The 24282-nt window shown below is 43.4% G+C and overlaps 1 protein-coding gene across 4 annotated transcripts in view; it reads left to right on the top strand.

Annotated features, from left to right (window-relative positions):
* LOC146395765 (uncharacterized) overlaps positions 1–24282 on the top strand; it is a 591473-nt gene that overhangs the window by 35406 nt on the left and 531785 nt on the right. The window contains exons 1-4 of one of the 4 annotated variants that reach the window (XM_085001351.1): positions 12442–12815; positions 15975–16131; positions 17715–17900; positions 20794–20884. The gene's annotated coding sequence lies outside the window, so the exon portion shown is untranslated. Of the gene's footprint in view, positions 1–12441; positions 12816–15974; positions 16132–17714; positions 17901–20793; positions 20885–24282 lie in introns of those variants that run through there. The other 3 variants (XM_085001350.1, XR_014830576.1, XM_085001352.1) reach the window with 3 other exon arrangements.

Raw genomic sequence — 24282 nt, 5'->3', positions numbered from 1 at the left:
AGCCAGGCCTATCTGCTCCAGCAGGAGTTTGGAGAAATGTTCTCTGGAGAGTGTGACCACCTCAAGAGAGAAAGACCTAAAGATATTGATATTGGAGTTTTCCAACCAACGCATGCAGCCTGCTCACAGCATACAGTGAAACTCCCTATTCAGCCATTCCCACCTGTGTACTCAGACTTACCAGTCAGCATGTTAGCTCCCTGCTCCTCAGAGGAGCAGATGGCCAAGGATTACCAGACATCTGAGAAAAGGTTCTAATAAGAAGACCAAACAAAAGCCAAATACACTGAAAAAAAGCAACTTGGAGGAAACAGACAATGTAGGGGGCAGAAAACTTGTAAGAGGGAGGAAGAGAATTCTCATTAAATGCTCAAAGAGATAAAAGATATTGAAACCCTGAAATAAGAACAGGATGCTATATAAAAAAGTAATATTCAAAGAAAAAAGAGCTGTTGGAAATTAAAAATGTGACAGCAAAAATGAAAAACTCAGTAGAGTAATTGGAGATTCGAAAAGACCTCTCAAAAAGGAGAATAAAAAGACAAAGAGGTGGGTGAATAGGAGAGAAAAGATGAGAAACTTAGAGGAATAACCCAGGAGGTCCAAATAATAGGGATTTCAGAATGAGAGAAAACAGCAAAGAAGAGGAGAATTGTCAAATTAAAAATTCAATGAAATTCCTAGAATTAAAAAATGCGAGCTTCCAGATTGAAAAGGCCACCGAGGGCCCATCACAACGGCACAATGGGTGAAAAGACTCCCACAGTCACATCATCATGAAATTTCAGAACATTAGGCCCAGAAAGGGCTTGAAACCTTCCAGACAGCAAAAATACATCACTTACAAAGGGTCATTAATTAGTATGGTTTCTATTGAGAAACATTGGGAGCTGGAAGACAATGGCGCAGTGCCTTCAAAATTCTGAAGAAAAGTTATTTCTGAGCTAAAATTCTACTTCCAGCCAAATTATGTGTGAGCTGTGAGGATAGAGCAGAAACATTTTTAGACATTTACATTTCCAAAAAATTTATCTTCCATACAGCCTTTCTTAGTTTTTCAGCACACGATCCAGCAGAATGACAGGATAAACCAAGAAAAATGAAGATGTCAAGGTCAGGAAACAGAAGATGCCTAGGATGATGGTGAAGAGAAATTCTAAGTCAGCAATGTCCCCATACACAGAGAAACCATTAACAGTTTATTTTTATTTTTTTTTTCTTTTTATGGCTGCACCTGTGGCATATGGAAGTTCCCAGGCCACGGGGCTAATCAGAGTTGCAGCCATGACCTACGCCACAGCCATGGCAACACTGATCTGAGCCGCACCTGTGACATATGCTCCAGCTTGCAGCAATGCTGGATCTTTAACCCAATGAGCGAGACTAGGGATCAAACCTGCATCCTCACAGAGACAGCATTAGGTCCTTAACCCAGCAAGCCACTACGGGAACTCTGCAGGAAAACCACTTGAGATTGGACCATGTAGGTGAAGGGAGGAGAGTGCTCCAAGGAAACCACAACTGGTGAAGTTTGGTTTTTATTACTGATGCAGGCACAGAACAAAAGAAACAATAAAACAGGAAACTATAAAGTTAGTAGCACCAGGCAAAATAGGAATAATTGTAAAGAAAAAAGTAATAATATAATATATATGATACCTAGCATTTGCCTAGTCACAATTATATAACACTGAATGCTGACCTGTCCCATAATGCTACATATTGGGGGTGGGGAGCAGGGATGGAAAGTATAAGCTTGTGTGGTGAGGGCAGAGGGAAGAGAGAAGCAAAAGATCCCCAACCTTCTGACAAGGAGAAAAGTGGCATGATCTGATTTGCATTTTAACAGCATCTTTGTGTGTGTGTGTGTGTGTGTGTGTGTGTGTGTGTGTGTGTGTGTGTGTGTGTTGGGGGAGGAGGGGAGCAATTGGGAGGAGGAGGGAAGTAGCCAGGGTGGAAACTGGGAGACCACTTAGGAGGCTTTTGCTATAGTCCAGATGAGAGATGCTTCAGGGTTAATCACTAATGTTCAGAAAGTTTCAATATTCTATTAGCAGCAACAGACTTTTTTTTTTCCCAAAGAAAATCTTGCGTTAATCTCATTTATAAAACATTAAAGTGAAGTGTAAAAGTGAAGGGGTTTTAGTTGAAGTAGGAAGTGGGGGGTCCTGAGCTCCTTGTGCAGTCCCTTCTTCCCTGACTGCCCCTCCTGTGATCCCTGGGTGGTGCGCCTTTGAAGCTGGGGTCCAGCAGATGGCCATTTGAAAACTGACTCAGTGAGCTCCCTCCTTTTATTGAAGAGATCCAGTACAGGAGTTGGACCAGGAGTGAGGTTGAGCAGAAGTGCTTCCCAGCTGGGGTTCATGCTGTAGGAAGTGGTGGGGAGGCGGGGATAAAAGAATCCTGCTCATGCCCCTGTGGGCAGAGCCATACCAGGCGTCTTCCATTCAGCATGTGGCCCTCTGGCCACTTTTAGGCCAAGTTATATGTCAGGGTTTTACTGTCTAGCTCTGCACCCTCATCCTTTTCCTGAGGGGACTAGCCTTGACCCAATTTGAATCCATAAGAAAAGCTGTGTTCGGGGGTAGGGACAAGTGAGGACAGTGAGGAAGGAAATGGGTGAATATCTTGGCTCTTAGAGCCTAGCCCCATAGTGTCCTAGAAAATGTTTGACAACTGCTCCCTAATTTGCAACAATTGCAGATTTCTATGGTGTAAACAATGCCCTCAAAATGTATTTAATATTATCAACGTGATATCAGCATGTCAAAATTCCTGGGCCAGGGATTGAACCCAAAGCACAGTAGTGACAATGCCAGATCCCTAACTGCTAGACCACCAGGGAACTCCTTAATTTAACTTTTAAATGGCTGTGTTTCACAACTGACTGGCACAATTTCTGAAAAGTTAGCACTAGGCTCTCACAAGTTAGTTTGAGCCAGCGCCCTAGTGCCCAACCTCTCAAAAAACCCTTCTAACTTGGAATAAAAAAATTTCAATCTGTGGAGTTCCCTTGTGGTACAGTGGATTAAGGATCTGCATTGTCACTGCAGTGGCTTGGGTTGCTGCTATGGTGTGAGTTTGATACCCGGCCCGGGAATTTCCACATGCTGTGAGCATAGTTTAAAAAAAAAAAATCTCCATCCATAAACAAACCGTGGTACATCTATAAAGCAGAACACCCCTTGGGAATAAACAAGAACGAATCATAAATTACTCTCACAGGCATTATCACTATGCCACATCTAAGAAGCATGTATTAAAGAATACATAACATATGGATCTACTTTTCTTATAGGCTTGAAAGACAAAACTATTGTGGTAGAGAACAGATCAGTGGTTGCCACGGGTTAGGAGTGGCAGGAAGGAGTGGCAATAAAGGGGCAGAATGAGACAGTTTCTTTGGAGTGATGATACCATTCAATGCCCTCATTTGGTAGAGTTTACCTGAATCTATATATGTGTTAAAATTCATAGAACTGTATTTAAAAAAGTCAGCTTTACTGTATGATAATTTTTTTAAGTGAAAGAAAAGCCAGCATATTATTAAAAATAGTAACCACAACAATGAACAGTGTTTCAGTCTGAATTGGGCAAGTCATTCCACCATTTGGGGTCTCTTTAGAATCTGCTGTGACAGGAAGGGTCTATGCAGTCAGAAGCTGCAGGAGTAAATGCCTATGAAGGGGACAGGCGATGATGTAGATGGAAGGCAATAAGGAGTGATGAGGACTGTGGAGAACTAGTGAGTTTCCATCTGCCTGTATTGGAGCAGCTTCACCTTCTGTCTCAGCTGATGGCTACCATGATGGATTATGTGCCTAATTTGTCTGATCTTTTGACTTTCAAGATAAGTGAGGACTTAAAATTTTTTTTTTGTCTTTTTTTTTTTTTTAATTTTTTTTAGGGCTGCACCCACAGCATATAGAGGTTCCCAGGCTAGGGGTCTAATTGGAGCTGTAGCCACCAGCCTACACCAGAGCCACAGCAATACCAGATCTGAACCGCATCTGTGATCTACACTACAGCTCATGGCAACACTGGGTCCTTAACCCACTGAGCGAGGCCAGGGATCGAACCCGCAGCCTCATGGTTCCTAGTCAGATTCATTTCTGCTGCGCCACGAGGGGAACCCCCGACTCTTGAAATTCTTTTAAAGGTGAAATTTCTTATTTGTAAGCACTACACAAACTCGACGCAACGTGTCTGTGAATCATAATGCTGAGGAACTGACAGTTTGCAGCCATTGAATAGAATGTTCTGTACCATCCTTTTGAACTCGCTGGGCCAGGATTGTAAACCCTGATAAGGAGTTTCTTTGTCAGAGATTGCATCAGAGATTTGAAGTAACTTCGAAGTCTCTTGCACCATTGCACTGAATGTAAAATTAAGCCCCGCTTTTCTCCATTAAAATGTTGTGCAATTCAAGAACTAAGTGTTACTGTGGTTATCAGAATCCACACATGAGGAAGAGAACCCAGTGCTGATGTGGTCTCAGATGGCTCTGCTCCCCTCTTGGTGGCCCTGCAAGAGCACTTAGAAATGTGTTATTTAGTTTGTTACAGATCATAGCCTCTCATAAGTGGGCCTGACTTCTCTGTACACATTACCGATTTTGTGATGATGAGTGAGAATTGAGTTCATCTTTCACCCCTATCGCCAGACCATGATTGATGTGCTAGTACTCTTAGATTTTTCATTTGGCATGTAACAGGGGCAGGCCCATTTATAAAAGGCTGAAAAATGGCATCAGTGTAGGGAACAAATACACCCAGAGCAGGAAGCTGGGGAATGGAGTGCAGGCGTGAGTAGGACAGAGGAGTTTAGGAGTTGTCGGGCCTGGTCTCCAGGGGCTGGAAGGATGACACTCCTCTCCACTGTACAACATCAGCATTGCAATGCACCAAGCGAAGAGCCCCGTTTGGGAATCTGTGGGGACAAGTCTAGGGCTGGGAGGGGATTGAAAAGAGGTTTGCCTGAAGGTGCTTTGGCCCTTAGGGTTGCATCCCCAAAAGCCCCAGACGCAGGCTGAAGGAGGGAGAAATCTGTAGATTCAGACCTCAGAACATATGAAAGGAAGTTGAATCTTTTCTTGCTAGTGAACTGTGGCAGCTAGAGGTTTTGCCCAACATGGATTCCCTTCACCATTTCTTTTAACAATTAAAACTTGTTTTTCATAGAGAACCTGTTCCAGTTTGGGAAGAAAAGTGACCTCTACCTTTCTTCCAGAGTAGGGCATATAACCAGGCCCTCTGATCAGAGAACCACTTTCCCTAGCTGCATTATTAGTTCCAGGATGAACTTGTGACTCCACTGGGTATAATCTGAATTCTTCCTGGTACTTATAACTAAACAGAAAGAGGGACTTTTCTCCGTGAGTATGGGCTGTAAGAATGATATAACCTAGAGGATCTTGTCACCATATAGAAGAGTCTATGAAAGGAAAATTAAAATGATAAGTGCATTTAAAAGGTCTTGATGTGGAGTTCCCGTGTGGCACAGTGGTTAATGAATCCGACTAGGAACCATGAGGTTGCGGGTTCGATCCCTGGCCTTGCTCAGTGGGTTAAGGATTCGGCATTGCCGTGAGCTGTGGTGTAGGTTGCAGATGCGGCTCAGATCCTGAGTTGCTGTTGCTGTGGCATAGGCCGGCGGCTATAGCTCCGATTCAACCCCTAGCCTGGGAACCTCCATATGCCACAGGAGCTGCCCAAGAAATGGCAAAAAGACCAAAAAAAAAAAAAAAAAAAAAAAGGTCTTGATGTCATCGATTGAAGTCCTGAAATACCTGAAGTCCACCTCCGAACTTTACAGTTACATGTATCAGTTTCTTTCTTCTGTCCTTTATTCAGTTGTTTTTTTTTTTTTTTTTTTTTTTTTTTTTTTTTAAAGGGCCACACCTGTAGCTAATGGAAGTTCTCAGGCTAGGGGTCAAATTGGAGCTGCAACTGTCAGCCTATTTCACAGCCCCAGCAACTCAGACTCTGAGCTGCATCTGTGACCTATGCTGCAACTTGCAGTAATGCCAGATCCTGAACCTACTGAACAAGTCCAGGGATCGAATCAGCATCTCATGGATACTAGTCAGGTTCTTAACCCACTGAGCCACAACAAGAACTCCCTTCTTTTTCTTTTATCTTAAGCTAGTTTGTACTCGGTTTCTGTCATTTGCAACCCCTAAGTCCTAATTATCATATCTCCTTATATATGTGTTGAATGTTAACCATGTTGATATCACATATTGAATATAGTAACACTAAATTAAATATTATGTGAATATGATTTAGTTTATTTATTCAACTAAATATTCTATGTGCCAAAACTATGCTAGATACTAGAGATCATATTACAAATAAGACAGACAATATGGTATCAGGTATTTGTGACTATAACAGGCAAATAATTCAGTCAACTCTTCCTTACTCTATGCCAAGATAATGCTATGAAAGAAGAGGAAACAAAACAGATATGGTTACTTTCTTCATGTAACACTGCCTCAGTTTCCTCATCTGTAAAATGGATATAATACTTGTCTCTATTTCCCAAGATTGCTGTGACGAACTGAGATAGATAAAATGCTTAGTATAAAGTCTGGCATATGACCAGTGACTGATAAATTGTAGATTATAGTCTCTAATACTGAACTTTTTGTATACTCAAGGGTCTTTTTTTAAAAGTTTATTTTCTATTGCAATGAGAAGTAGTTTTGGGGGGGTCAGCCAGAACTGGTTCATATTCTGCTTTTTCTGGTAACTAAAATACCTTGGGCATGTTGCTTAATTTCTCTGAATCTCAGTTTACTCATCTGTAAAATGTAAAGTGGAATAATAATACCTTTCTTGGCGAGCCACATAAAAGGTAGTTATTATTACTATTATTATCAATCCATCCACAGAAATACAATGATAACCTTGCTTGAGAAAAATGATCTCAGAGGAAGTAGTCATGACAATTATTATTTTTGTAAATAGCTTTCAAAATTGCTACCTACTCCATTTCTCATACTGTTCATCAAAATACCTCTGGGAACAGAGGAGGGAAAATTATCCTGAGGTTGGGAGTCCAGGGGAGGGTAATGACCTAAAGCGGCCTCCTGCAAATGAGAAATCAATTTGTCTAAAATTATAAAGGTTTTTTTTTTTGTTTTTTTTTTTTGTTTTTTTTTTGCGTTTAAGTCTGTGGTCAATTCAGGCCTATTTTAACATGAAGATGTTTTAAATTGCTTCCAGCCCTCTCCTCCCTACCCTGACATGTCAGTAGGAAATGGTGGTTTTATCCTGTGGTTTCATGTTCACCCCCCTACCTCCCCCACTCAATTCCTTCACTACCACCTAGGTGTGATCTGTGCCCTCAGTTTGAGAAGCACAGCCTCAGAGCATTCTGAGTGGCAGTGGGCTTGGAAGTGATGTCTTGCTCAATACTGTGTCATATAGGAGTAGCTCCCTCAAGACTCCCCATAGCGCCAGAGTGGAAACAGGGGTGAGTGGGCCCATGGCAGCCTCTAGGGAGAGGTAAATCTGTGCTAGTGGCAACATGTATCATGCGATTCTGTCACCAAGGTGAAGAAAAGGCAAGATAAAGATGTGGAAAAGTACATCAGTCCAGGCAATAAATCCCTAAGAAATATTCCACCCACTAGGCGGTCCTGGAAAGATTCTGGTGAAGGGCAAACCAGATACCACAAACCAAGCCTGAGAGTCAGTAGGTGGGGAAGGGGGAATAACAGAGCGAGGAAGGAAGAGAGTGTGGTCATCAAGAGTGAAATGCATGCATTTGGGGAATGGGGTGATGAAACACTTCAGAACTGGGCACCCCACAGTCTTTTAATACCATCAGGCTGAGACATATGAGTATCGAATTTGCTGGGGTTGACCTGGAGCCGGCTGCATGGGCCATATGCTTTCCCTGACCCATAAAAGTCACTAAGTGAGGAAGTAATTTATTGCTAGAGATCACTGTCCGCACCAGAATATCCTGGTGTGTTCGCTTCATTGTTTCCTTAATAAGGGAATGGGAGAGGAGCGGGCCGGGAGGGGGTGGGAGCGGAGAGGAGGCGCTTTGGGTCACTTCTGACAGACTGGGTTTGTGGGGGAGGAGGAAGATTGGGAAGCTTGATGCTTCTGCCGCTTCGTTCACAGAGGTTTTTCCTGCCTGGCAGCTCAGTCAGTTGTGGGAGAGGGAGAGCTGGGAACAGAGAGGAAAAAGGGGTCAGGAACTTGAAATGCTTAACTTGGGATTTGCACAGTTTGAAGAAAGGACATTTCATAAAAAGAGGCCAATATGTTCTAATGAACTGGTGCCATAAAGACGAGGACTGTTTCCTCTCCCAAACCCTGCACACCAAGAAACATCAAAACAATAACTGCTGATAACCTTTCAGTGGACACTGGAATTCCGACAGTGATTCCTTTGCAAGGGTAGCTGCCCTGGTTAACAATGAGCTTCACACAAAGGCTCCAGAGCTGAGCTGGAAGACCAGGCAGCAGGCAGCCCTGAAAGTCTACTGGTGCAATTGAAAGTCTTTTCCTCCTTCTTCTTTTTTTAATAGCCCCAGTCTTCTCAGCAGCAATTATTTCAGTGATTGCGACCTGGGTTTCTTACCTCAGTCATATCTGAAGATGTTATCTTATGAATTTGAAATAGGAACATTGCTCCAACACCTTCTCTGATCTGGTTCTGCTTTTGATATGGAAACACGTGTAGTGACATTTAGAACTTTTTGGACTTTCTGTTTTTCAGGCAGTATGAAAACAAATTCTGCTGAATTGCTACCTGGGCATTAAAAAAAAACTCTCTTGGGATTTCCCACTGTGGCGCAATGGGATTGATGGCGTCTTGGTAGCAGTGGGACACAGGTTTGATCCCCAGTCCGGCACAGTGAGTTAAGGATCCGGTGTTGCTGCAGCAGTGGCTTAGGTGGCAGCTGTGACTTGGATCTGATCCCTGGCCTGGGAACTCCATATGACGCAGGGCATCCAAAAAATAAAAAATAAAAAAATAAAAAAAAGGCCCTCTCAGAGTAGTCCAGAGTAGTCCTGAGTAATCCTGGTAATTTTAGCTATCACTTGGGCTCAATGAACCTGGGGTCATTTGTCAGCTCTTTAACAAGTAGGATTTGCTTAGTTGAAATATGTCTAAAAACTACCTCTGAACGGACATCCTCCATGAGCCATAAGGCCTCTATCTCCTCTTAGACTGAGTCATACCAGCCACATTGGATCTTGCCCATGGATCTTTCCAGCTTCAGGTAATTAAAGATCTAGGTACCACTTGAAAGGGTTTATAACTGGAAAGGAGGAGATGGAAACCTGGAGAGGAATACAAACTCCAGCTGTGCCCATAAATGGCAGTGGTTTGTCCTTGGAGGGTGGTCTGGGAGGGAGGAACCCAGAAGAGGGAGAGGGGTGTGGGTGTGCTCTGTCCCGTGTGCCTGTTTCAGCTTTTGCAGTGGAATAGCCTTAATCTTCCCAATGAAATTGTTTTGCTTTATGAAAATATCAGGGGCTGTGGAGTCAGGTGACCCAGGTTTAAATCCCAGCTATATTGCACTCTAGCTGTGAGACTTTGGGCAAGTTTTTTTTTTTTTTTTTCCTCTTTTCTTTTCTTTTGTCTTCTTAGGTCTGTGCCTATGGCATATGGAAGTTCCTGGGCTAGGGGTGGAATCAGAGCTGCAGCTGCCAGCCTACACCACAGCCACGCAGGACTCTAGCTGCATCTGTGACCTATGCCACAGACCTACACCACAGCCCACAGCAATGCTGGATCCTTAGCCCACTGATCGAGGCTAGGGACTGAACCTGAATCCTCATGGATACTAGTGGGGTTCTTAACCTGCTGAGCCACGATGGGAACTCCCCCCGTCCTTTAAAAATGGCTGCACCTGTGCCATATGGCAGTTCCTGGGGCTGGGGATAGAACATGCACTTCTGCAGTGACTTGAGCCACTGCAGTCAGATTCTTAATCCACTGAACCACAGCAGAAACTCCTGTGCAAGTTTCTTAACTTCTCTGAGCCTTAGTTCCTAAGCAGAAAATCAGGACTCTTAGTACTTTCCTTGAAGGGGTTGTTGTGAAGATCAAAATCTGGGACATGTCTGGGAAGAATCTGGGATCCATCCTTCATGAGTGGTCCAACAGGGGTTCCCTCTTTCTTTCCATAATTACAACAGGTATTGAGACCCCACTCATTTTGTCTGTCATCTCTCAACTTAAAATTATGTCCCTGAAATTTTCTTTCCCTAAGGTTGTTCTGTAGGTAGATTTCCAAAGGCTTCCATTAATAAAACAAATACAGTATTTAGAAGGGATGTCATCCATTAACACTTTAGCTTTAATTAGTTTAGGGACTAGCTGGATTGATGGTGACAAAGGAGAAACAACAGAGAGGGCTGGGGAAATAATGGCTTTTTCAGGACAGGGAGCTTGGGGAAGCAGACAGTGAGGAGGGATTCAGGGAAGTGTTGAGTAGAGAGAGAGAAATTGAAAAAAAAAAGAAGAACTATTTGAAGATAGGAAGGGGGTACAGAGCAGACAATAATGGGCACAGTGTGGCTGTTGACCCCAGAAAGGAGAGACTGGATCATTCCTCCTCAGAGACATAGGAGAAGGGAGAAAGTTTTGCGGGGAGGCTAAGAAAGAGTCCTAGGGGAGAAAAGGAGACTGGTAGAACCAGTTCAGTGGATTAGCGGGTAAAAAGTGAAGCTTTAGAGTCAAGTAGGCATAGATGTGTTCCTTCTTTGGGACACAGCCATATAATCTTGAGCAATCTATGTATTTCCAGCAATATGTCAGTTACCATATCTATAAATGGGATGATACCTAATTGAAAGAGCTGACTCACTGAAATACTGCAAAGTGCCCATAACATGCAGGTTCTCAATAGATGGCCTGCTGCATTCTTTGTCTTCTTCATCCTCAAGGATACTAGTCGGGCTCTTAACCCACTGAGCCACAATGGGAACTTCCTTGGTGACATTTTTGAGGCACTAAAACAACCTTGTACCATTTATCTTTGGATTTTTTTTTAATGTGCATTAACACATTTTTGCCAGTGTTTAGGCTACTTTAAATTGACATACTGTTACTTGGAGCCAAGTGCATTTTAATGGATCAAGACTTCATCTAGAGCTGGGCTTTTTAATGGGGTCCATGGGCCAGTGTGGTGGGGATGTGTTCAGAATCTGGAAAACAGTGTATTTTCCTAGTGAATTTGCTAACTTGATGATAGCTTAAATAGCATTTTCATATGAAGACAAACACAGACCATATTGGTATGGAGTATAAAATTCAAAAGATGAAACAGAAGCCTTGAGACTTCTTCCAGGCAAAGATCCCAGGAGCTCAAGGTATTATGTGATGTAAATACATAGTGTTTCTTTTTCCATTGAGTGCAAGATATAAGACAATTCAAATTAAATGGCAGTTGGAGGGATTAAGTTAGACCCAAGAATGGACTGTATCTATTGTGATTATTAAAGGGATTTTAAATTGTAGACACAACAGAACAATGGAATGTCAGGGCTTTCAAGTGTTTTCAAGAGAAGAGTATTGTGGTTTCAAATGCAGTTTTGCCTGGGCTAGTTTTCTCAGCTTTCTAGGTCCTTGTCAATGTCTTGCCATTGTTTTGTATTTGTGAAGAATAATGATTTTTTTTCTTAGATGACTGCATTCCAGACTCTCCAGTGTTTCTTTGGAGATTTATTCTTTGTTTTAATTCAATGTGCTACTCAAAATGCTGCCCTGGAGTTTTCCTTTAAGTAGTTAATGTGAATGAAAGCAGAAAATTGCCAGGAGTCAGCCAAATGTTGAGACAGATTGTAAATACCTGAAAGTATTTAAGCATTTCCGATAGGAAGGATACTGTAAATTTTACATGCAAGGGCTCTGCATCAAAGCCCAAATCCCAGCTTTTCTTCCCACTTTAAGACTAAGACAAGGACAGCACAAAGGATCTACTGTTTCCACAGGCTTTTACATCACCACTCTATCTTGTTATTCCTGACTTCTTGCCAATCATATTGAGAATTTCTCCAGGGGAGCAAACCAGAATAACCAAACCAGCTTTGCCTCCTTGACAGTGAAGAATAGAAAGAAAAGGCTCTCTCCCAGAGACAGGCTTTTCTTTCCCTTTTCTTCTTTATTTTAGCTGTATGTTTTAATTTGACACTCTGCCTTTGACAACCCCAGGAGTCCAAGCTGATGAAAAGCTGAGTTAATTTTCTCTTCCACAGCTCAACCTCACATTATTTATTTATTTACTTTTTGAACAAGAATTTCAGAGGGATGTTGATTTAGGGAATAGGCCCATCAGACTTCTTCACTGGGTTATAAACCCATACTCTAGGGTTACAAATGCATACCCTTAGACTGAGGGTGTGGTCACTGTGCCCTTTGGTCCTATTGGCAATGGCGGGCATGATGGATGACAACTGGCGGGTGGAAGGAGGGATGGGAAGGTCTCCGACAATTGCGTTCCATGAGTATCTGCTCCCCCTTTGGAAGATGGTTTATCTTGTGCCGGCTTGTTTCTCCAGGCTAGCCCTGCTCTGTTCTACTTCAGTGATACTATGCTTTTTATCCTGTGGGCAAGCTAGAGCAGTCCTTCTTCCATTACCCTCTCCTTCAGTCTTGCAACAGATTTGTTAAGCACCTAATCATTGCTGCAATGCTAGGAAGCTAACATTCTGAGGACTTTCTCTGCCCTTTTTCAAGAAGAGAAATGGAGTGGAGTGGTTAAGAGCAGTGAATCTGAAGCCTGATCGCTTGAGGTTGAATCCTGGCTAGCCCAATGACCTTGGCCAAGTTCCTAAACCTCGGTAAGCCCTGGGTAATAGCCTCCCACCAGCTTCTAACGAGGAGTGAATAAAGTATGGCTTCCTCAGAGCTCAGCCCAGTACCTGGGAGGTCACTGTTGGAGTCCTCGTCATCACTGCCCCTGGGTCCGGAACTCACAAACATGGTGGCCTTCCCATGGAGCTCTTCTCCTTTCTTGGGCATTTTCATAACTCTTATCATTCCTGAGCCCTCTTCTGCCCACCTCAGTGATTCACCAATGAACATCCAATGCCTGCCCAGAGCTCTGTACTGTGCTCTGAGCTGTGGGGTGATAAAAAGAACTTGCCCTCCAAGGGGGTTATTTTGCTGTCTGCTGTTTGAGGGGGATTATATGCTGACACACACAACACCAGGCAGGACCTAATATATGCGATCTGTGTGCTGACCAGTGAGAGGGAGCCAGGGGTTGGCATGTTAGGAAGAAGGTGAAGAAGGGCTGGATCCCCCCTAGTCAGCCCCCAAACCCTGGGTAAGTTATTGTCCCTTTTGGGCCTCAATTTCTCCACCTATAAAACCAGAGCGTTGGTCATTGATTTTCAAAATTTTCATTTATGTATTTATTTATTTATTTTGTCTTTTTAGGGCCGCACCTGTGGCACATGGAAATTCTCAGGCTAGGAGTTGAATTGGAGCTATAGCTTCTGGCCCACATCTGCAATTCATGCCAACGCCAGATCCCTAACCCACTGAATAAGGCCAGGGATCGAACCTGCAGCCTCATGGATACTAGTTGGATTTGTCACCGCTGAACAACAATAGGAACTCGCATTTTTAGACCAGGACCCACACACAGTAAGGAGTGTTCTTAGTTTTACAGCATGACACTCAGAACTATATATATGTAACTGAAACAGAAGTTTTATGAAACAGCAATTACTTTTTCTGTGTGAAATTCTCTGTTTTTCTATTTTTAAAAAGGGACTTTATGTTGACTTCCTGACCCCCTCATGGTTTGGTTTGAAAAACTGGACTAGATGAGCCCTCAGGGGCCTTTCAGCCTGTACTTTCTATAATTTTAGATCTACATGGGCTGTACGGATTTTGCAGAAGGGGGAATAATTAATCTCCCAGGGTAATGACTGGTGAGAGCCCAGTTAGATCTCTTTAAAAGAAGTTTTGTATATAGTTGGCTCCTATACCAGCTTTCTGGAATTTAAGGACATGGTTAAAGGCAAAGAAAAAACCTAACAGCTGGGATTGCCAGCGCAGGGAGAGGCTGTGAAGTTACCATGTGCGCTGCTCATCTGAACTGGGTTTTCATTTGTGGAACAAGAAGAAAGAATCCCATCATCCAAGTGTGCCCCAGCTCTCTAGGGCATGGGAATTCTGGAAGGAATCCACTCTCTTTAGGGAAAAAAAAGCCAGCTTGTTTTAATCCCTAAATGGATACAGTCCTGTGAAGTAGGGGACTTGGGAGAAATGACTTCCCTGCCTGTGTAAATGTTTGTTTTTGCCCTAATGTGTTTGTCCATTTGCTTGACTGCTCAGGAGATAGTCATCTAGAAACACAAGCTTCAGGAAAACTTAAAAAGCAACTAGAACAAACAAAACCCACCACCCTAACCTCCCAGACAGAAAAGGCAACCTGTACATGACCTCCCACTCTAGCATCCTCCTTCACTTTTCGTAGAGAAAGCACATCCTGGTGGGCCCTTTAGGAGTGTGCTCTGTATTAGGGCTTACGAACACCCGGGCACTTCTCTCATGTACCTTCATGTTACCCTGCATCAAATCAGAAGACGTCTCTCTCTCTCTTTTTCACAGGTGGTTCTCTCTTGCTCTTTGCACCTAGGGATAACGGTGGAATGGCCCATGACTTCTTTATGAGGTCAGATACGCTTTAACATCTTGAGCCTTTCAAAGTGCTTCCCTCAGTCTGGACTGAAGCCTGACCAACACTGGCAGAGATGGGCCTTTTGGGAAAATGACAGCGAAAGTCTCACGGACGCAGACTGAAAGAAGTCAAGGCTGCTTTTCTGTCCTTCCTATCATGTTGTCTGGCTTAGATTTTGGTTAGGAAATTTTAGTTAGAACCAAAATCAGTTCTGAGTCAGTGGATTGGGCATTTCTGAACCTCCCATGCCTCTGTAAAATGTGGTTAATAATAGCATCACATTTAAAGATTAATTTATACAGTGCATTTAAGAGTGTTTAGAACCATACGGTAAGTTCTAAACAGTAAAGAGGAAGCACTGGTTTTCCCTACACATTATTCCAGAAGAAAGAGGGATGTTCTGAGATGGAGATGAGAGAATGAGCTAAAGGATGTACCACTTACCTAAGGCCAGGAGGCAAGTCCTGGAGGATGGAACTTAGAGGGTGTTTGGCTGACCCAGCCCATCCATCTAACTGGGGCGGCCACATAGTTTTGGTGAAAAGCGCGTGAGAGTGGGATCTTTGGTAAATGGGGACTGAGACATCAGTCCTGAAGGGTTGCTAGATTAGCGAACTAGTGGATAAAGCATGTGATTGGAACTTGGCACATAGTAGGGGCTGGATAAACAGTGCCAATAATAATAGCCTTCTCTTACCACAGCTGGACCCCTTCCTCAGAGTGCTCTGAATTCAGAGCCTTCCTCAAGCTAAGGAAATGGCAGTTTGCTTGAATACAATGGTCTTTTTAAGGCAGCTCAGATGTTTATCTTATTCTAATATTTACCCTTTTGAATAGGATTTTCGGGTGGCTTATTTTTTATTGCTCTAGGGAGTGGGGTTACACAGTGTTAAGCTTAATATCAACCTTTAAGTGAAAAATGGATAAAACTGAGAGAAAACCCGCTTCTGACCCAGGGGAGAAAAAGGCTCTGGTAAAATCTGGCCTGGATTCTTCTCCACATCACCTTAGGGCCAGGGAGCCCAGGGGAATACCTGGAAGTGGTTCAGATTGGTTTGAACATCTATAAAGGTTTAGCAGGAACCCTCTCCAGTCCAATGGCCAGGAGCATCTGGAATGTTCTAACATCTGATTGCCTATTGGCAATGGTGATTTATCCTAAGCCCAGATAAATTGCTCTGGATTGAACCAGAGGTCACACCTCTCACTGCCATGTGGTCTTAGGTCTGGCCAGCCTTCCAATTTAAGTCTAAGTTAAATCCTTCATCATTAATTTTTTTTCCATTTTGGCTAAAATCATCTTCAGGAAATAGGACTTAATGATAACAGTGTCTTCAAGTAAGAAGGACAATGACCAAATAAGCCCTGTGGGTGTAGGAATGTGTTCAGCTATAAATACTTCCCCTTAGCACAGAAGACTTCACAGTTGCCTTCAGAACCACCACCCCAAATTTTCCCTTCAGGTAAGACTCAAGAGAGCAGGTATGTATATTCAGACTATCCAAAAGTTTTGGGTGTTTTGTCTTTATCATCACTGTCAAACATCGGATATATTTTTACTCAGTTAATCCTCTCTCTCAATAACTCTATAAAACAGGGTTTTACAGATGAAGAAATTGAGGCATGATGACGTTAGTTCATTTTGGGATTAAATAGCTATTGAGGGAGTTCCCGTCGTGGTGCAGCAGAAATGAATTTGACCAGGAACCATGAGGTTGCAGGTTCAATCCCTGGCCTCGCTTAGGGGGTTAAGGATCCAACATTGCCGTGAGCTGTAGTGTAGGTCGCAGACGCGGTTGCGATCTGGTGTTGCTGTGGCTGTGGCGTAGGCCGGCAGCTAGAGCTCCAATTAGACCTCCTAGCCTGAGAACTTCCATATCCGCATTTGCATCCTAAAAAAAAAAGACAAAAGACAAAAAAAGAAAAATACTATTGAGTGTCAGAGCCAAGGGTTTGAAAGAGTATCTGCACAACTCAGAACAATACTCCTCTTGGGGCAGTTTTTGGAAATTAAGCACACTCTAGGTGGGTAGAAGTGGTGGGTTTATTTCCTTCAGCAAGTTTTCACCAGGTTAGAGAGATGGGACTGGCCAGATGAGGTGAGGGGAGAAAGATACTGCTTGTGTGATTAGGATTTAGGTTCCAGCCTGCATTGTCTATAAGGTACCAACTGAAATTCTTTCGATTTCCAACATGCCAGGAGGCCAGGGGGACTCTCGGCCACTTCCACTCCGCCTGCACAGTTCGATTTGTTCTAGATGAGGGAGCCATGCAGAGAGGGTCCAGAGAGAAAAGATTGGAGTCGTGCCAGACAGTGGGCATCTTTCTCCTCGGGGCCTTTCCTGGGAGCTGAAGCTGTGTGAAAAGAGAAGATAGATAGTAGCTGCCCATGAGCTAATGAGAAAAACATCTCAAAGGGATGCTTAGGTGTTGTATGAGCAAGGCCCTCCTCCTCTGAACATGAAATTTCTCCATTGGTGCTTAGAAATTTCCCTTCAGCACAGATTTGCTTATTCTTGTCCAATCCATAGTTGTCTATTGATTCTTGTGCTATAAACAGAAACAGTTGCCTAGGAGTGCTATCAATTGTGTGTTAGTTTCTGAAGGTAAATGGTTGCAAAAGCCAACTGAGTAAACATTACCCTTACTAGATGCCTTAAGTCCCCTATCTATACATGATTTGGGGTAGACTGCCTTTACTTCTTAGTGTTTCAGAAGCACTGGAAAAGACTAAATGAAGGTACAGAAGGGATGCCTACTTGCAGAGGTCTGGAGATTAGCTGATTCTTTCCTTAAAGATACTGGAGGGATCTAGGCCTATTTGGGGCCTATTGGGTTGGAGGTGCCCCAAGACCTCTGGTTGGAGCTGTCCAGCACAGAGCTGTGAACAGGGGATGCAGGCTTAGTTCAGAGCTGGGGAGAGAGAGCTGGACCACGCAGTAGGAATCAGCCACCCCTGCATGTAGAAGGGCCTAGACAAGAATGAGAAGACATGTCATTTTCTGCTCAGTTCTGTGGTGAAGTCTTCCTGTAAACTCATCTCTAGGGTGTGAATGACCTCATCAACATCCTTCCGCCTCTGAGAGAAGAGCTGCTGGAGACTCCTGGATGTCTGGCCCAAAGCTGGAGGCTCTGAAAGGGCTGAGAGATGATTTGGAAGATACCATTTGACTGCTTTTTACTGACGTGACCATATGTCTACCCGGAGATTGGAGACCTTGGACAGCTGGAGGTAGGCATGAGGGTAAAAGGGAGGGAGACATACCATGGCTCCCCCCAGCTGCTGTGTGCTGTGGCCTCCTCCACAGCCCCCAGGAACTGAAGTGAAGGATTCAAAATCAGCTGGGGACTTTATTAAACTTCATAATCATGGATCCTATCCTCAGAGACTTCAAATCTGCAATAGCTTAGCCTAAGGTTCTGGAGCCTGCATTTTAATCAACACTCAAAGTGCTACTAATGCAGGATTCAAAGTGGCTCACACAATATAGACATATATTTAAAAATTTAGGGGAGAAGAGTTCCCTCTGTGGCGCAGTGTTGTTTGTGTGTTGGTGAGGTTCAATCCCCAGCCTGGCACATTGGGTTAAGGATCTGATGTTGCGGCTGGGATTTGATCCTTGGCCCATATGCTGGGCCATATGCTGTGGATGCAGCCAGATAGATAGATAGATAGATAATAAAGGTAAGACAACCCTTTGAGAAACATTGGCCTTAAAAACAATGCATAGAACAGAAGCCAGCTATATGGATGTTTAGTAATGGCTATGGCTTTGTTGAAAGGTGATCTGGCATTTGCCTTCAGCCTGTACTAAGAAATCGTAACAGAAATTGAGTTAGAAACTCGTTGTATTTGCTAAAGGGCTGTTGCAGAGGACTCAGCCTACCATATGACAGAACTTCCCCTCTGGGGATCCATGGGTCAGTGTTCTTGCATCCCGGTGCTGGGAGACCTGTGCTTCTCTTTACTAACTGGTTTGCTCTTGTCTAATGGAATGTGGCAATCTCCTAACTGATCCATTGTTTTTCCTGGGAATCATGGCTAAATTGGTGGCTCACCCCCAGCAACTAGAATTTGCACTGTGTAACCATCACTACCTGCCACTCCCAGGCTTCATATTAGTCTCTTACCTTTTGTTTTCCCTTCATGGTTTGTTACTATTTTTTAAAATATTTTTTGAGGTAAAATTCATGTAACATAAGATTTTCCATTTTAACTATTTTAAACTGTTCAGCTCAGTGGCTTTTTAAAATTTTTACTTAATTAATTAATTAATTTGTTTTTCAGTGACCTTTTTTTTAAATATTTTTTTTATAGCTGCAACATATGGAAGTACCTGGCCAGGGATCAAATCAGAGCCGCATCTGTGACCTATGCCACAGCTTGTGACAACAAGGATTCTTAAACCACTGAGAGAGGCCAGGGATAGAACCCATATCCTCACAGAGACAATATTGGGTCTGTAACCTGTTGAATCACAATGGGAACTCCTCAGTGGCTTTTAGTACATTCACAGTGTTGTGAAACCATCAGCACTAAGTCCAGAATATTTTTATTACCCTAAAAAGAAACTTCTTATCTATTTAGCAGCCACTTCCCATGTCTCCTCCCCATAGGCCCTGGCAACCACTAATCTGCTTAATGCCTCTGTGGATTTTATTATTCTGGACATTTCCTATAAATGCAATCATATGATATGTGGTCATTTATGCCTTACTTCCTTCACTTAGCACAATGTTTTCAAGGTTCATCCATGTTGTGACATGTATCCATACATCATTCCTTTTTATGGCTGAATAATATTCCATTTTAATAGATAGACCAAATTTTGTTTATCCATTCATTAGATGTGTTGTTCCATGAATTTTTTTTTTTTTTTTTGGCCATGCAGAAGTTCCTAGGCCTGGGATCAAACCCAAGCCACAGCAATGTGAACACTTAATCCTTAACTGCTAGGCCACCAGGGAATTCTCATGACTTTTTAAAAAAAAGTCTTATTGATATATAGTTGATTTCCAAGGTTGTGATAATTTCTGCTGTAGAACAAAATGATTCAGTTATACATATACACACATCCATTATCCTTCAGATTCTTTTCCCACATAGATTATCACAGAATACTGGGTAGAGTTCTTTGCGCTATACAGCAGGTCCGGTCCCATTAGCCAATCATTCTACATACCTCAGTGTACATATGTCAATCCCAATCTAGTGACTTTTTAAAAAAAATACGTTTTGTGTTGTAATAGCTTTTAGCCACCTCAAATTCTTTTCTTTCTTTCTTTCTTTCTTTCTTTTTTTTTTTTTTTTTTTTTTTTTTTGTATTTTAGGATCACACCTGTGGCAAATGGAAGTTCCAGGCTAGGGGTCGAAACAGAGCTGCAGCTGCCAGCCTACACCACAGCCACAGCAACATGGGATCCGAGCCATGTCTGAGACATACATCATAGCTCACAGCAAGGCCAGATCCTTCACGCAATGAGTAAGCCAGGGATGGAACCTGTGTCCTCATGGATACTGGTTGGGTTCGTAACCCTCTGAGCCACAATGGGAACTCCTCAAATTCTTTTTATAATAAGACAGAACACAGATGGGCAGTTGAAATTCATCTATAGGTGATGATTGTATGATTCTGTACAACAATCAATAAAGATAATGTCTCTATTTCTGAGTTCAAATAATAAAGTCTGGTTTCCAATTATTCAGCAAAGTATTAATCCATCATTTGGACCCAGTCCTGAGTCTTTCCTGGGTCCCCACATCTCCCTCAGAGGTCCAGGCTGTCTGGGGATGGGATCCTCTTGTCCTGGCAATAACTGCCACTGCTGCTCACCAGCATGGACACCTGTTCCTCCTCAGAGGCGGGAACAAGAAAATGGACCCAGATAGGGACCACACTTTCCAAGGCCACTTTGCTCTTTGCCACGATGGATGGGTTTCAATTAAAATGAGATCATGGGCTATTAAGACTGAGCAGTCTGTGGGGGAGGGTGAGTAACCTGAGTGCATGTGAAATGCCCATGGCAGTTTGCTAGAACCTGAGCTCAAGTCTCTGTTTTCTTATGGGAGTGGGTTTAAGAGTGGGCAGCAGAGGCATCATTGGAAATGAATGTTCTCTGTGCAGGATCCAAGATAACCTCCCTCCTCCTGTCTGGATTCGCAGAATAAAACCTTGTCAAAACAACAAAGGAAAAGTGGCCGGACTTCAGTTTAAGGTATATTCTTGGAGACCTCAGTTCAATGTGGCACCCTCAACCAGATCTTGGTGGTGGGGAATGGGAATAGGATCAGGCAAAGATGGGCCAAAGGTGCCTTTAGGGACATGCCCAGATCAGCCATACTCCGCCTGGTTAGTAGTTCCAGTGGGCAGCTGAGGAGGCCGGGAGAGATTCTGCTTTGCTGTCCTCAGCTGCTGCTAATGGCCGTCCTACTGTCTCTGGACAAACCAAGGGAGAGTCAGGGTGCCAGCCTGATGTCTAAAAAAAAAACCTTCAGGGTCTGAAATAAATTCAAGACGTTAAATGATGGGCCAATTCCCTGTGGCTATTTTGCGGGGGTGGAGGTGGGTGATGAGTTTATCTTGGGAAACAAAGCCCTAACCAGTGAAATCTTGCCAGAAAGGGTAATGATGCAGTCCTGTGATGAGATCACTCAGAACCACTCAGTAGATGTGGAATTCCAGGCTGACCGAACCCAGCAACTGGTTCCATCGAGTGAGTGTTATGTTCTGAGCATCTCTGGGACTATCCTGTCTGGTCAAATGCACCCCCCTGCCCAATCCCCCAACTTTGTGAACAAGATGGTGCTGGAAGAAGAGGGGATGCTGATGCTGGACTGGTTGGGCTGGTTAGGTTGGGTCTCTGACCAAATGGGAGGTGTCAGAATTAGGATTCTTTAGAGGTTTGAGCTAGAATATGGATCTTTCAGATATGGGTTGCAGATCTCATGAGAAATAAGGCAAGTTGAGTTAAAAACCGTTAGAGACAGCCACGTTCAAGTTCCAGAGGCCAAATGTAAAGGTCCAGAAGCAGGCCTGAGGGTTGAAGTTCAGGGTCATGGAGCCAAGACTTGAAGGATGAGCAATCAGGGAGGGACTGAGTAAATGTGAGTATGTGAATGTGAGTGATTGGGCTTTAACATTTGTCTGGACTTTGTTGTGTGAATTCAGAGGCTGGCAGGTGTGTGATGATGTTTGGGTCATAGGTGGGCTGCTTGTGAACATGTATTGCTGAGGCCAGCTGTGCTCAGTACCTTGCCTTCTGAGGGGTCTGTTCTTTAAGGCCTGCTGGGAAGGGAGAATCTGGGGTTGCATTTAGATCTTTCTAGGGTTGCATTTACTGAAATTAATGGAGCAGTGAAATATACTGAGAGAGTTAAGGAGAATTACTGGGACCTTAATAATAAATGTGTGCTGATGGTTCTCAGGGAAACATTTCTGCCTCAGACCTCTGGCTTCCAATTTCTGGTTCTCGCTTCTGAGTTCAGATGTTTTCAATGGGCTGTAACTTCAAAGGCAACTCATAGGTTTAAACTGTGTTCACCTGAATCTGGGGGAATGCATTTGGGATGGGGGGAGGGGGAATCAGAGTCACATTTGGGTTGCAAGGAGCCTGGAGAGCTGCACATGAACTCGCTTAGGAGTTAGGGGTGCTAAGATGTGGATTGGGCTCTGCCAGGTGACCAGGGACAGATAGATGCTTCTGGTTCTAGTGTAATAATCCGTCAAACCAGGGCATTGCTGGGAATGGATTCTACACACCCTCTTTAAGTGTGGCAGTGTCAGGATTGCAGGCTGCCCCTGGCTTCAGGCCAGAGAGAGGATTTCCCTTCCTCTAAAGTAGTGTTTGAGCTCTTATTCCACCACTTTGAGAAGTATAGCAATGCAGGTTTCTGGAAAAATGATCAACTGTTCTAAGGGACAAGGTCCTTTACTTTCTAGACCAATCAATACATGATGACAAAATCAATAATTTTCCATAAAGGTATGTGTTTTCTGGTGATTCAAGCTGGGGTAAAAGACATAATACCTTCCATAGGCTGAATAGCTGCTGAACTATATATAGCAGCTTGTATTCCCTGGGTTGGTATTTACTCAACCCTCACAGCAGCTCTGGAGACAGGCACTATCATTCCCATTTTGCAGAGGAGAAGCAGAGGTTTTGAGAGGCTAAGCAATAGAAGCCTGTATGCCTCACCCCTCTGCTAGTTTCTCTTCTCTTGGATTCCCAAGGTCTTCATTGCAGAGGACCCCTTTCTCAGTTAAAAATACACTGATGGGAAATGCACTGTGTTTTGAAGCAAATTCCCAACAGACTCCACATAGTGACAAAGTCTAGTCCCTCTACCCAGCAGGAAAAACTGTGGGCACAATGCAGTTATGACAGCCAGACCAGGAGCTTGCTTCCTGTATGCATAGCCTCCTGGTGGTGGTGGAGGGGGAGAACCATGGGTGGGGGCTGCGGGTGGCGAGAGCTCGGTGGGACCATTGCTTTCAGGTCACATTAGCTCAGGACTCTCAGGATCTCTTGATAAGTGGGAGGATTGCATCCCTCCCACAAAGATCTTTCACACATTTATTAATGAATTATTAAGCATGGTGTTTAGAGACATTTTCCTTTTAAAGAATAATCCTCAAGCCCATGAAAAAAGAATCAGGGCCCCTCCTAACTCCTTTTCAAAATCTTCCTCCCCACCAGCATAGCTGCAGGGTTTTGTGCTCAGAGACTGACTGACGGAGGTGTCCCGCTCAGGCCGCCTCTCTTTGTCTTTCCCTCCTCACAAGTTAATTTTCCCAGGGTCATGCGGCGACAGTTCACTATGGACACAGCATTTTCCTGCAAGATATTTTCTGAAACCACCAACAGTCTTTTGGTTTTCAGGCTCCTTATTTAAAGAAATTTGCATTAATAGCTCTTTGGGCCCCCTCATTTCCATACGTGTTTGAAAGGGCAGGAGCTTGGGGAATGCAAGGAGAAAAACGTGAATGCGTGAATGCTCTGGCTGGCCTTGCCTGCTCTGCAGAGATGCCCACGACTTGTAAAAAGTAGAAATTTAACTTCCTGCTCCTTTGATATATTTGTATGTGGTTATGGAGTCTGAGGAAGGAAAAAACACTGTTCATTTTTTTTTTTTTCTCATTTTTGTGGCTCTGATGGTTATTAGCTCTTGGTTGTCCAGAAGAGAATAAAGTTTTTTGGTGGAATGGTTCCCCCCCTGCACCCCCCGCCACCCGGGGGTGGGGGGAACAGGCCATTAATTAAGACCCAGCAGGGAATGGAGTGGAATGTGTTATAAGGAGCCAAAAATGCTTTGCCTTGAGCACCAGATCTGATTTGGTGCAGCACCCTACAGACAAGATTTCTTTGAGTTTATGATTATGAAAAGATAGGCCCGTAGCTCAAAATATAATTATTTTTAACTGGAGATTTTTTAATGTATTTTAGAAATTAGGTTGGATCTATGACATTTGCTAAGACCTATTGAGACGCAAATGTGAGTGTGTTTTGTGTTTTGTATAGTAGACCCTAGGGTAATTACTGAACCACAAATATCACTCATTCCAAGTTTTAAAATGAAAGAAAAAAAAAAGGCAAGGAATCCTGGAGCCATATTT

This window comes from Sus scrofa, chromosome 15, assembly GCF_054392235.1.
Source record: "Sus scrofa isolate SSC_HxYL_T2T_F1_AM1 chromosome 15, Sscrofa_HxYL_maternal_Yorkshire_Landrace_v2.0, whole genome shotgun sequence".
Taxonomy (NCBI): Eukaryota; Metazoa; Chordata; class Mammalia; order Artiodactyla; family Suidae; genus Sus; species Sus scrofa.
This window is presented reverse-complemented; position numbering and strand designations above follow the sequence as displayed.